At 40.5% G+C, this 10,317-nt stretch overlaps 1 long non-coding RNA gene across 2 annotated transcripts; it reads right to left on the bottom strand.

Moving 5' to 3' along the window:
• Positions 1–6,353: 6,353 nt before the first annotated feature.
• Positions 6,354–7,961, bottom strand: LOC133829349 (uncharacterized). Of its 2 annotated transcripts, none has more exons than XR_009891706.1 (4): positions 7,162–7,961; positions 6,907–7,023; positions 6,645–6,729; positions 6,354–6,466 (listed from the first exon to the last, which is right to left on the bottom strand). It is a non-coding gene; the product is annotated as an uncharacterized LOC133829349 (long non-coding RNA). The 2 variants fall into 2 exon arrangements; XR_009891707.1 differs by having other exon boundaries at positions 7,178–7,961.
• Positions 7,962–10,317: the final 2,356 nt, after the last annotated feature.

Raw genomic sequence — 10,317 nt, 5'->3', positions numbered from 1 at the left:
CCCGTACGCATCTTCTCAAGTCTCCTTGTCTAATAAGGAACTCGATTTCATCCTTCAGCTGGTTGCATTCATTTGTGTCATGTCCGTAGTCATTATGATAACGACAGAACTTGGTAGTGTCTCTTTTCGAAATATCTTTCCGAATGGGGGCAGGCTTCTTATAAGGCACAGTGGAATTCGTGGCCTGGTAAACCTCACCCCGAGACTCTACGAGGGAAGTGTAGTTAGTGAACTGAGGTTCATAACGATTACCCTTGGCTCGTTTATTGTCGGAGGTAGAAGGCTCATTGTGTGGCCGTTTTCCACCATTCTTGCCATTGCCGTTCCCGTTGCCCTTGACGTTGCCGTTAGGCTTAGACCCATTTGCAGGCTCGGCAGCCTTTTTATCCTTGCCTGAAGGCTTTCCATCATCGGCAATGGCATCTTCGAGCTTGATATAACGATCAGCTCGGTCCAAGAATTCCTGGGTAGTTCTAACCCCATCTTTGCGGAGGCTTTTCCAGAGGGGGGTGCGACACCCAAATATGTTTGCAAGTGAGATAGTTGTCTCCCCTGCAGTTATGGCCATCATTTTGCCTTCGTCCCCCACTATTTTCGCTCCAACTGCTGCTCGCATAAAGCACTGGATGTAGTCCTTCAACGATTCCCCATCCTGCTGGCGAATTTCAACCAGCTGGTTCGCCTCGATCGGATGCACACGACCTGCGTAGAACTGTCCGTAAAACTCCCTTACGAACATCTCCCAGGAAACTATGCTTGCAGGAGGGAACTTAAAAAACCACTCCTGCGCGGCATTAGAAAGTATTGCACGGAAGATCCTACACCGAGCATCTTCGGACACTTTCTGAATGTCCATTTGCATCTCAAATTTATTGACGTGAGATGCCGGGTCACCGTACCCATCAAAGTTCGGAAGCGTGGGAATTTTAAACTTGCTAGGAGTCTCTACCATATCTATCCTCTGGACGAAAGGAGTGCCTTTTCTCCTGTCGTGGTCGATGTAAGATGTTCTTCCCCCGACCAGCTGTTGCACCGCCTGGTTGAGGGCATCTATTTAGGCCTGCACAGCGATAGGAATCGCTGTGGCCTCTGTTTCTTGGGGGATTTTCTCGCCATGTAACTCACGGCGATCATTGAGCACATCTCTCAAATCCTCGTCTCTTCTCCGCTGCTCACTAGCTCCGAGCCGGTTGAAGATGTTATTTTGTTTGGGCTGCCCCCCAGCATCTCGTCTGTTGGGTTGGTCATCTTGAGGTAACTGGCTCCTGCTTCCACCTCTTTCTTCATTCCTCCGACCTTCATTTCCTTTTCCTGAGTCGGCTTCATTATAACCATGGCCATCTCTGAATCTTGATTAGCTATGGTGTGATCGACTGTTCCCTCGATTTCCATCTCGGGCTGAAGCGTCCCGAGCGTTAGAGGGTGGCCTGCGTTGGTCGTTAGGTCCCCGTGCATTATCATGCCGTGGGGGACCTCGGACTGCAGAGCCTAACTCTGAGTTCCTCCTATTACTAGGAGGATACTGACCTCTAATCGGAAGGTTCAGCTCATCGCCCCTATGGCGTCTAGGATTGCGAGGCTGATGCTCGGTCCTATTCTGCCTCTGATGTGGGGGATTGCCGCGACCAGCTTGGGATGGAGGTTGTGCCTTAGGGTCCAGTGGGACATCGTCATGGGGCACCTGAGGCTGTTCGGGCCTTTGCGGACTAAAGGGTTAGATAGGTGGGCTAGGATTAGGGCCCCTTTGCGTTGGCCCATTCGTAGGCTGATCAGGCTGCGAGGCAGGTGTAGCCTGAAACCTAGCCAATTGCAAGGCTGCTTCAAGGGCTGCCATGGCTTCGCTCTGGCGACGGTCCATCTTCGCCTGCCTCTCGCTTAACTCCACGCGCTGCCTTTCAATTTCTTGCTGCTGCCGCGCCATGATTTCGACAGCACTTTCTTGGCTGGCTCTCAGATTGGCCAGCTCTTTGTGCAACGCCCCCAGAGTGCTTTTTAACGTTGCATCATCCATTTCTTCCTCCCCAAAGTCCAAATGTGGCTCATCCTCAGCCACACTTGCAGGAGGAGGAGGAGGCGGGTTTGATGGTGCAGCGGCAGCCGCCTGTCCAGTTTTCCTTGCAGTTTTTGCCATTGGTCTTCTCAACAGTAATATATCAAGCTCTCAATGAAAGCACCAGAATGTTGACCCTAATTTTGGGCAACTGACACGGAGTCAAAAGAACGTGATGACGAAAATAATAAGAACACGATATTTTGTAGTCGTTCGACCCTAGGATCTGGTAATAACCTACGTCCACTTAGATTGTTATTGATATAAAATCAAAGGGAGTGATCAAAGAACTAGGGTGCAATGAGTTTCACCAACATCTGAAGAACAATACAATGTGATTGATATGATAACTCTAATCTCAAACGATTTAGAAGTCAGAAAAGAAAAAAGATCCCCTTCCCTGAGCCCTCTTCTTCTATTTATAAGCTCAGGGAAGATTTACATTGATTTGTTACAAATATTATTTCCTAAATAATCGGATACTCAGGAAATCATGGGAGAGAATTTCGGATTCCATCATAACTGCCTAAGATTTCTTCCACGTATTCCGTGCATACGACCAGACTGTTCGCGTGAAGAGACCGATCGCATAATACCGAATATCTTCCTGGTCGATAGTTGAACACAGGTTATGCCAGGTGCCAGCCACGTGTAATTAATGCCCGCCATGTCATTCACTTTTGATTTTTGGGATAACATATGGCATTTGAGATTAGGGAATATTGGTTTGGATAGAATTAACAGACTAGCAAAGGAGACACCTTTAAGAGAATTAATTGTTGGGTCTCTTCCATTTTGTGAATTATGCCTTGAAGGCAAGGACTACAAGAAAAAAATTCTTTTAATAACACCAAAAATGTGTTATCAAAACATATGATAACACTTTTTGATGTGTTAAGACCAACTATGTTATTGTAGGTCAGGGTACTTTACATAACACTTTATCATTGTTATAACACACTTTCTGTGTTATTTTAATAAATAGATAAGTGCTTAATTATATTATTTATAGTCGATTATATAACACATTTTTTGTGTTATACTACACTTTAGTATAACACAGTTTCTGTGTTATATAATGAAGTTTGCATAACAAAATTCTTTACTTATAAAAAGTGTTATTGTAATAGATATTATAACACATTTTTCGTATTATTTTAATATTTAGATAAGTTTAAATTCTCATTATATATTCATTTATATAACACTAATTTATTCTATTATATTTTTATTTTTTATTTATATAATTAAAATTAGTTTTCTAATATATACTAGCATCATCAAATGAACTTGATTTTCAAATAACAAAAAGTAAAAAGCATTCAACATTGTATTAACAATCCACAAATTTGTTTAAAACATTCAACACTGTCATCAAATTATATTATAGTTCTCAGAAGACAAAGACCCGAAAACTTAAACCAATAAATCTTAAATCACATGGTAAAACTAACATGCTATACAATTTCCAACCAACATACTAGACAATGAGTATCTATCTTATTAACCACCAATCTAGTGCCACATATTTAATACTGTCGACTTCCCCAAATATCAGATTTATCCAGATAATGAGATTTCAGGCAACATTGCACCCATGGTGGATATCTAGCATCTTCCTCCACTTGCTTTCCATCATCATTTGTAGCCACTCCAAGCAATGCATTTCGCTTCTTCATCTGTACATCAATGGCAGGTTGATCACCAAAAACCTTGTTCTGCAACAAGTTGAAAATAATACAATCAATTGAAGATAACAATGGTAAGGGTGTAAAATAAGAGTAATGTAGGTGACATTTTACATAATAATAATAAATTGCACAGCCAGCCATATGACTACAAATGACAGGTTCTATTTCGAAAAGGAAATATATATATATATATGCAACATTATGTGGTGCAAGATTTTGGTATGAAACATGTGTCCCTAGCAAATTCTAGAAAATAAATAAATAAATAGAATAACATAGAATGCAGTGTGACAAAGAGAAGAATAAGTTTTTCTAATGGAAAAATCATTTTTCAATGCACTAGAAGTTCCAAATTTTATTTTGTCAGTCTGCTGGAGGAGAGCATAATGCAGTTAAAACATGTTCCATGTGTGTTTTTAACAGAACAATTTCTCTATAGCCAAAAGAATAGAGCAGAAGAAAGTATAACAGGGGACAACATCAATGGTTCAGTTAACATCATTGCTATAGAAAAGTATTAAGATTAAAAATAAAGGCTAAGAGAAGTATCATTGAAAAATCCAGGACCCAGATTAAGAGTAGAATTATAAATTTTAAAACAGAAAATTTACAACACAAAGTCTGTAAATCTGTATAACCTGAGACTACTGACCAGGGATCTTATAAAGTGCATTCACTTTTTGTATCTACATGACAGGTACCATATCAAGAAAATGTACTAATGTAAGCTCTCCCATGAGTTATGAGGACATTACCAGGCTTGTGTAGGCTATCAACAGAAATATCTTAATGAATTATTCTGGATCAATTTCATAATTTATTTTTGTAGTTCCAACAGTGTTTAAAATACCTTTTTTAATTAAACATTCCAAAGTTAAAAATTGATATTGCTACTATAACCCACCAGATAATTGTTGCTAAAAAAAATTAGCATCTAATTCATTACATACAGAAAGAAATATCAAGTATGCAGCCAAAAAAACTGGTGCATACAGGGTGGCATGCTTTACTAGACTATATGCAATAGAGACAAGAAATCTAGGACCCAGATAAGAGCCAAAAAAAATTTCAGTTTCATGATCTCAGGACATTCCTAGCTTTTTTTTAGAGGCATTAACATCATGAGTTCTACGTTTTCTTAACCAAATCTCAAGCTTTTGTCAAAATAGAAGAGCCACCTAACTCAAAATATTATATTGTAATTTAATCTAATATTTTGTATCCATTCATGATAAGCACCTAATTAATGAATGAACTACATTTATACAAAGAAAAAAGAAAAAGGAAAAAGACTCACATGTGGAACAACAATCTGAGCATCAAAGTTCTCAATCAGTGGGGCATTAGATGAAAAGTTTCGATTTCCAGCGCTGGCAATGAACTGTGGCTGCTTAGAATTCGAACCTGTCACTGCCATTTTCCCTTTTTCACATCTTTACTTGCACTTACAAGGCTGGAACTGTCAGAAGGAAATGAAAACTAATCAAAACTCCATTTTTATGTGATAGAATTTACAACGCAAGAATTAATAAGAAAGAAAGAAAGAAAAACTTCAAAAATCATGACTTTTGAGTTAAAATGATAAGGACATATCAACGTATAATAAATATATATGTATATATATATGTGATTTTCCTCTATTATGTGCTTAAAACCCAGATAACAAGAAAACTATAATTAAATTTGGGCATTTTTTTTCATTCAAAGCAATGGCTTAATACCCAGATAAGAAAAATTTATAAATTCCAAAAAAAGACTTTCTTCCACCGTATTCTGGACAGCCAAGCGTATATGTATAGATATTGTATATACACGACAAAAGTAACGTGGAAAAAATTGAAAAATAATTCATGCCAGTAGAACACAAAGATTAAAATGAGGTTTTAATTCAGGGAAAAGACATGAATGAGTCTTGATAGAACTAGCTACATGCCACTTCCCCACTGAAACTGAAAACAAAAGACTTTCTTCCTCTACATATTTATATTTAAATATTGCGAACAAATTCTATTTTGTATTGTTTGTATATGTATAGAAAGAGAAAATAATAAACCATAATAAAAAAAAATAGAGGAAGTGAGTCAAACCAAAGTTGTCACAGTATTATTATTAAACAAAAAAAATGAAAAAGGTTGAATCTTTCTTCACCTTCACGCAGGGAAGAAGAAGGCTGGAAGAAGGTTGAATCTTTCTTCACCTTCAAACAAAACTTCAGAAAAAAGGTGTTGAGCTCTACTGTGAGGAAGACGATACAAAGACTAACAACTTGAATGAAACACCATGGACCAAGCAGGGGATGCCACTCATCTTTGTCACACTGAGCTGGTGTAAAATGCATCTAACTCAGTGTCAATAACAAAGGTTCACAAGAAACAGAAAATGAGACATGACAAGCAAATTTCTTAAGCTAAAAAGTACAGGGAATCCATGATTTTCTGTTTACATGAAAAAAAACACTAATACATATGTATTTCTACTCCAAACAATATGATCCAATTTTCAACTTCTTGCTACAACTTAGTAACTATCCATTAAATATTCAAAAATAAAAGACCAAAATCAGAGAATACTTTTCTAATAATATTAACTCTCCATTAAATATTCAAAACTAAAACATCAAACTTAGAGCATACTTTTCCAATAATATTAGGCTAACGGCTTATCCCAACCCACTTGTACATTTTTCCATCAAAGTACCTAACAGTATGCATTCCTGCCCAGATACCTGCAGCATACACACCAAAAGAAACTTGTCATAATTTGCACAGAAAGCTCATATAGCAGACAATGAAAAATTATAGCCACAATCTGCTTAATATTGTAGAAGAAATAATTGAATACTATGGCTACAGATAGAGCTCAACAATTTATAAGCAGAAATTGTTAATAAATTGAGTTCTCACCAAACCAGTTGCAGATCAAAATATCAAGAACAATACTGTCCCACCAGCATTCATTAAAATTTGGTAGCATGTGACGGAAGGTAAGCTGAAAATGCCAAGATAAGCTTTAATATACAGCCATAACCACCAAAGCACTCAAAACACACTTGTCGGAAACATAAAAGACATTTGATCTCCGCTCAAAGAAGGAGAAAGCTGAACCAATTTAAATAAACTATGAAAGGCACACAATAAAACATATTATATTTTTCAAAGAACTAACCTCCATCATCTCAAATCCAATTTATAGCACCCAAAGAAGAGGCTGATTATGAAGCAATATAGCTTTACCCCACCATCCAATAATATGAGCTAAAACGAATTCATCAAAAAGTGTTTCCTATAGAAATTAAAATATTATAAACATAGAGAAGTCAAAAGTCTACTTAACTACAACATAGAAGACGTACACAGTACACCAAGAGGACATGATCAGAGAATATCATAAGTAAACAGATTATTGAAGAAGAAATCATACATAAACATTATTAAACCTGCTTGTAGGATTTTCAGGAAGATATATGCGGCAGTCAGCTCCATAAGATATTTCAGGAAGTTCTGCACGTAATTACAAAGGCAGAATTCCAAAGTATAAACAATCAGCATAAGCTTCTCATTCAACTGATGAAAAATAAAAGAATTTGCATAAATAATATGCAAAGTTAAATTTTGCAAGCTTAAACTACATTACCAACACCAAGATCCGGATGGAAAAACTTCATAAACTGTCGAGCATCATCTCGCTTCTGGAAAGAGAGAAAATGTAAAGTTGTTACCATAAGATATAATTAAAAAAAACAAAATCATAGATAAATGAATAACTTCAAAAGGCTGAAAAAAATGTGATAAGAATCTGAAGTAGATGACTCTAGAGTGAATCAAAAGAATGCTTCTCCACAAATTTTTATGCTAATTCTTTTGCAAAAAATTAAAAAAAAAACAGGTGAGAAAAAATCTTACCCATTCGTCACCCTTCAGTCCCCGTCTATCCCCGACCTTGCACAAGACACAGTCGACCACCACCTGCACCGATCTAGCCCTCACCACCAAAGCATCGTGTAGCCCTCACCACCAAATCTAATAAAATTGAAGAATAGTTGAGAGAGAGAGCTAAATACCAGGCACAAATTTTGTTTATAGTTACCCAAAAATCACAAAAGAAAAAGAAAAAGAAAAATATTGAAAGAAATAATTCATAAATGAGAGAGTGATTACCAAATCTACTCTTCACCCGTTGTAGATTGCTGATGCTTGACCCTGTGGCATCTTCTCCCTGGCTGAGATCCCGAGTCCCTTGTCGTCGGAGTGAGGGAGAGATGCCAATGACTGGAAACGGAGTGACCGAGAGATAGAGAAAGACGAGAGAGAGAAAGAGAGGAGATTTAAGGGATGGAGGAGATATGAAGCCAGGATTTGAAGCTGAAGGAAGGGATAGACATCAAAGACACCGTGGCCGAAGAAGAAAACGAGTGGCCGAAGCTGAAGTAGGGGATTGACTTCTTCTTCTGAAAACGAAGAAGGAATTAGTCTGAAAAAATATAACTTTTACAAGTGGCGGGCACCCAAAATAAATTACCGCCTTTTTTCCATTACTTTGCCACATATATATATAAGTATATCATAATACTTTTTCATTTGTATTATATTCATGTGTTATGGAAATTGGTATTTGGTGTAGTGAGATGACTAGATACCTTTCTCTACAAAAGGTTCAAGATCCATAGAACACTCCAACTCGTACAAACTGATGTGTGTGGTCCACTTAACATACAAGCAAGAGGAGGGTTTGAATATTTTGTCACCTTCATCGATAATTATTCTAGATATGGTTACCTATATTTGATGCAAAATAAATCTGAAACTTTTGGAAAGATTAAAGAATTCCAAGTTGAAGTTGAAAAGCAATAAGGTGAATCACTGAAAGTTCTTCGATCTGATCGAGGAGGAGAGTACATGGATTATGAATTTGAGGACCTCCTGCATGAGCATGGAATTCAATCGCAACTCACTGCACCAAGAACCCCACATCAGAATGGTGTTTCTGAAAGAAGGAACAAGACATTATTAGACATGGTTAGATCAATGATAAGTTACTCATTGTTGACGGTGAGAACTCGTCAACGAAGTTAAGTTGGAAAAATTATCAAATTAAAATCGCTAATTGGAAAGCTATGAAAACTTGAACAATAACTCAAGAACAATGGAATAACAACAATGGAGAATTCAGTATCTCATTCACACTAATGTCTCTGCTACAGTAAAATTTCCAACCCCCTTTCAGGTGGCCTTGGAATCCCTTTTATAGTAGGCTCTAATGGCCTTGGGTACATAGTGGTCCAGGGGACCAAATGGTACAAACGTACTGTATTAGGGGTGTGGTTTCAGTGGTAGTGGTTGTACATCCCGTACAGGAGCAGGTGTCAGGGGGATGTTTCCACTACTTGTCTGTACCCCTTCCTGAGGTGTGGTAGCAGGTGTATTGGTGCAGGAGGTAGTGGTGTCGGTTCTGACCCATGGCCGTAGACGTACGGACCATGATCCTTACCCCAGCAACCTCACTGGCACTGGTATCCGTACCTAGTACTTGGTCGTATAAATATGTCTCACTCGACTCGTACCGGATCTCCTAAACATGGGGATCCCGAGATGTAGAGAACGGGACCCTTGGTACAGGATGCCTGGGGCATTCTAAGGTTACCCACGGGCATGGGCGATAAGTGCTTGGCCTCGCTCTACGTCTTAGCGTATGAGGCAAGACGCCTCTGGGCCATGCGTGTCAAGTTACGGGGCGTCGGCACCCCGAGAAGATGGTGGGTTATAGACCTTCAGGGATGCGCGCGCGGGGCCTTGCGCGGCCTCGCATACGGGGCGCTGTTGATGGCCTCGCGCGGTTGGAGTGGCCTAAGGGTCCCGTGAGATAGGGGGATCTCGCCCACGCAGCGGCCTCGTGAGACGGCCTCGCGAGGTGGAGAGATTTTGCCCATGCGACGGCCTCGCGAAATGGCCTCGCGGGATGGGCCTCGCGAGATGACCTCGCGAGACGACGGGGATCCGCGAGACGGCTTCGGGAGATGTGGCTTCACGGGACGTGGCCTGACTTCGCCCACGCAACGGCCTCGCGAAATGGCCTTGCGGGATGGGCCTCGCGAGATGACCTCGCGAGACGACGGGGCTCTGCGGGACGGCTTCACGAGATGTGGCTTCACGGGACGTGGCCTGACTTCGCCCACGCAACGGCCTCGCGAAATGGCCTCGCGGGATGGGCCTCGCGAGATGACCTCGCGAGACGACGGGGCTCCGCGGGACGGCTTCGCGAAATGTGGCTTCACGGGACGTGGCCTGACTTCGCCCATGCAACGGCCTCGCGAAATGGCTTCGCGGGATGGGCCTCGCGAGATGACCTCGCGAGACGACGGGGCTCCGCAGGACGGCCTCGCGAGATGGCCTCGCGGGATGGCCTCGCGGAACAGGAGGCGTGGTCCACGTGAGGTCCTCGCGGGTCAGTAGGGCATCGCCCACACGATGGCCTCGCGGAATGTTGGCCTTGCATTTCCTCTTGATGAGATTATGAGCATTAACACTTGCCCCCCTAGTCTGAAAGAGAGTCTTTAGGTGCTCTTGGAGACTATTCATC

Source organism: Humulus lupulus, chromosome 4 (assembly GCF_963169125.1).
Source record: "Humulus lupulus chromosome 4, drHumLupu1.1, whole genome shotgun sequence".
NCBI classification, from domain to species: domain Eukaryota; kingdom Viridiplantae; phylum Streptophyta; class Magnoliopsida; order Rosales; family Cannabaceae; genus Humulus; species Humulus lupulus.
The sequence above is the reverse complement of the archived record's forward strand: the minus strand, read 5'-3'. Positions and strand labels throughout refer to the sequence as shown.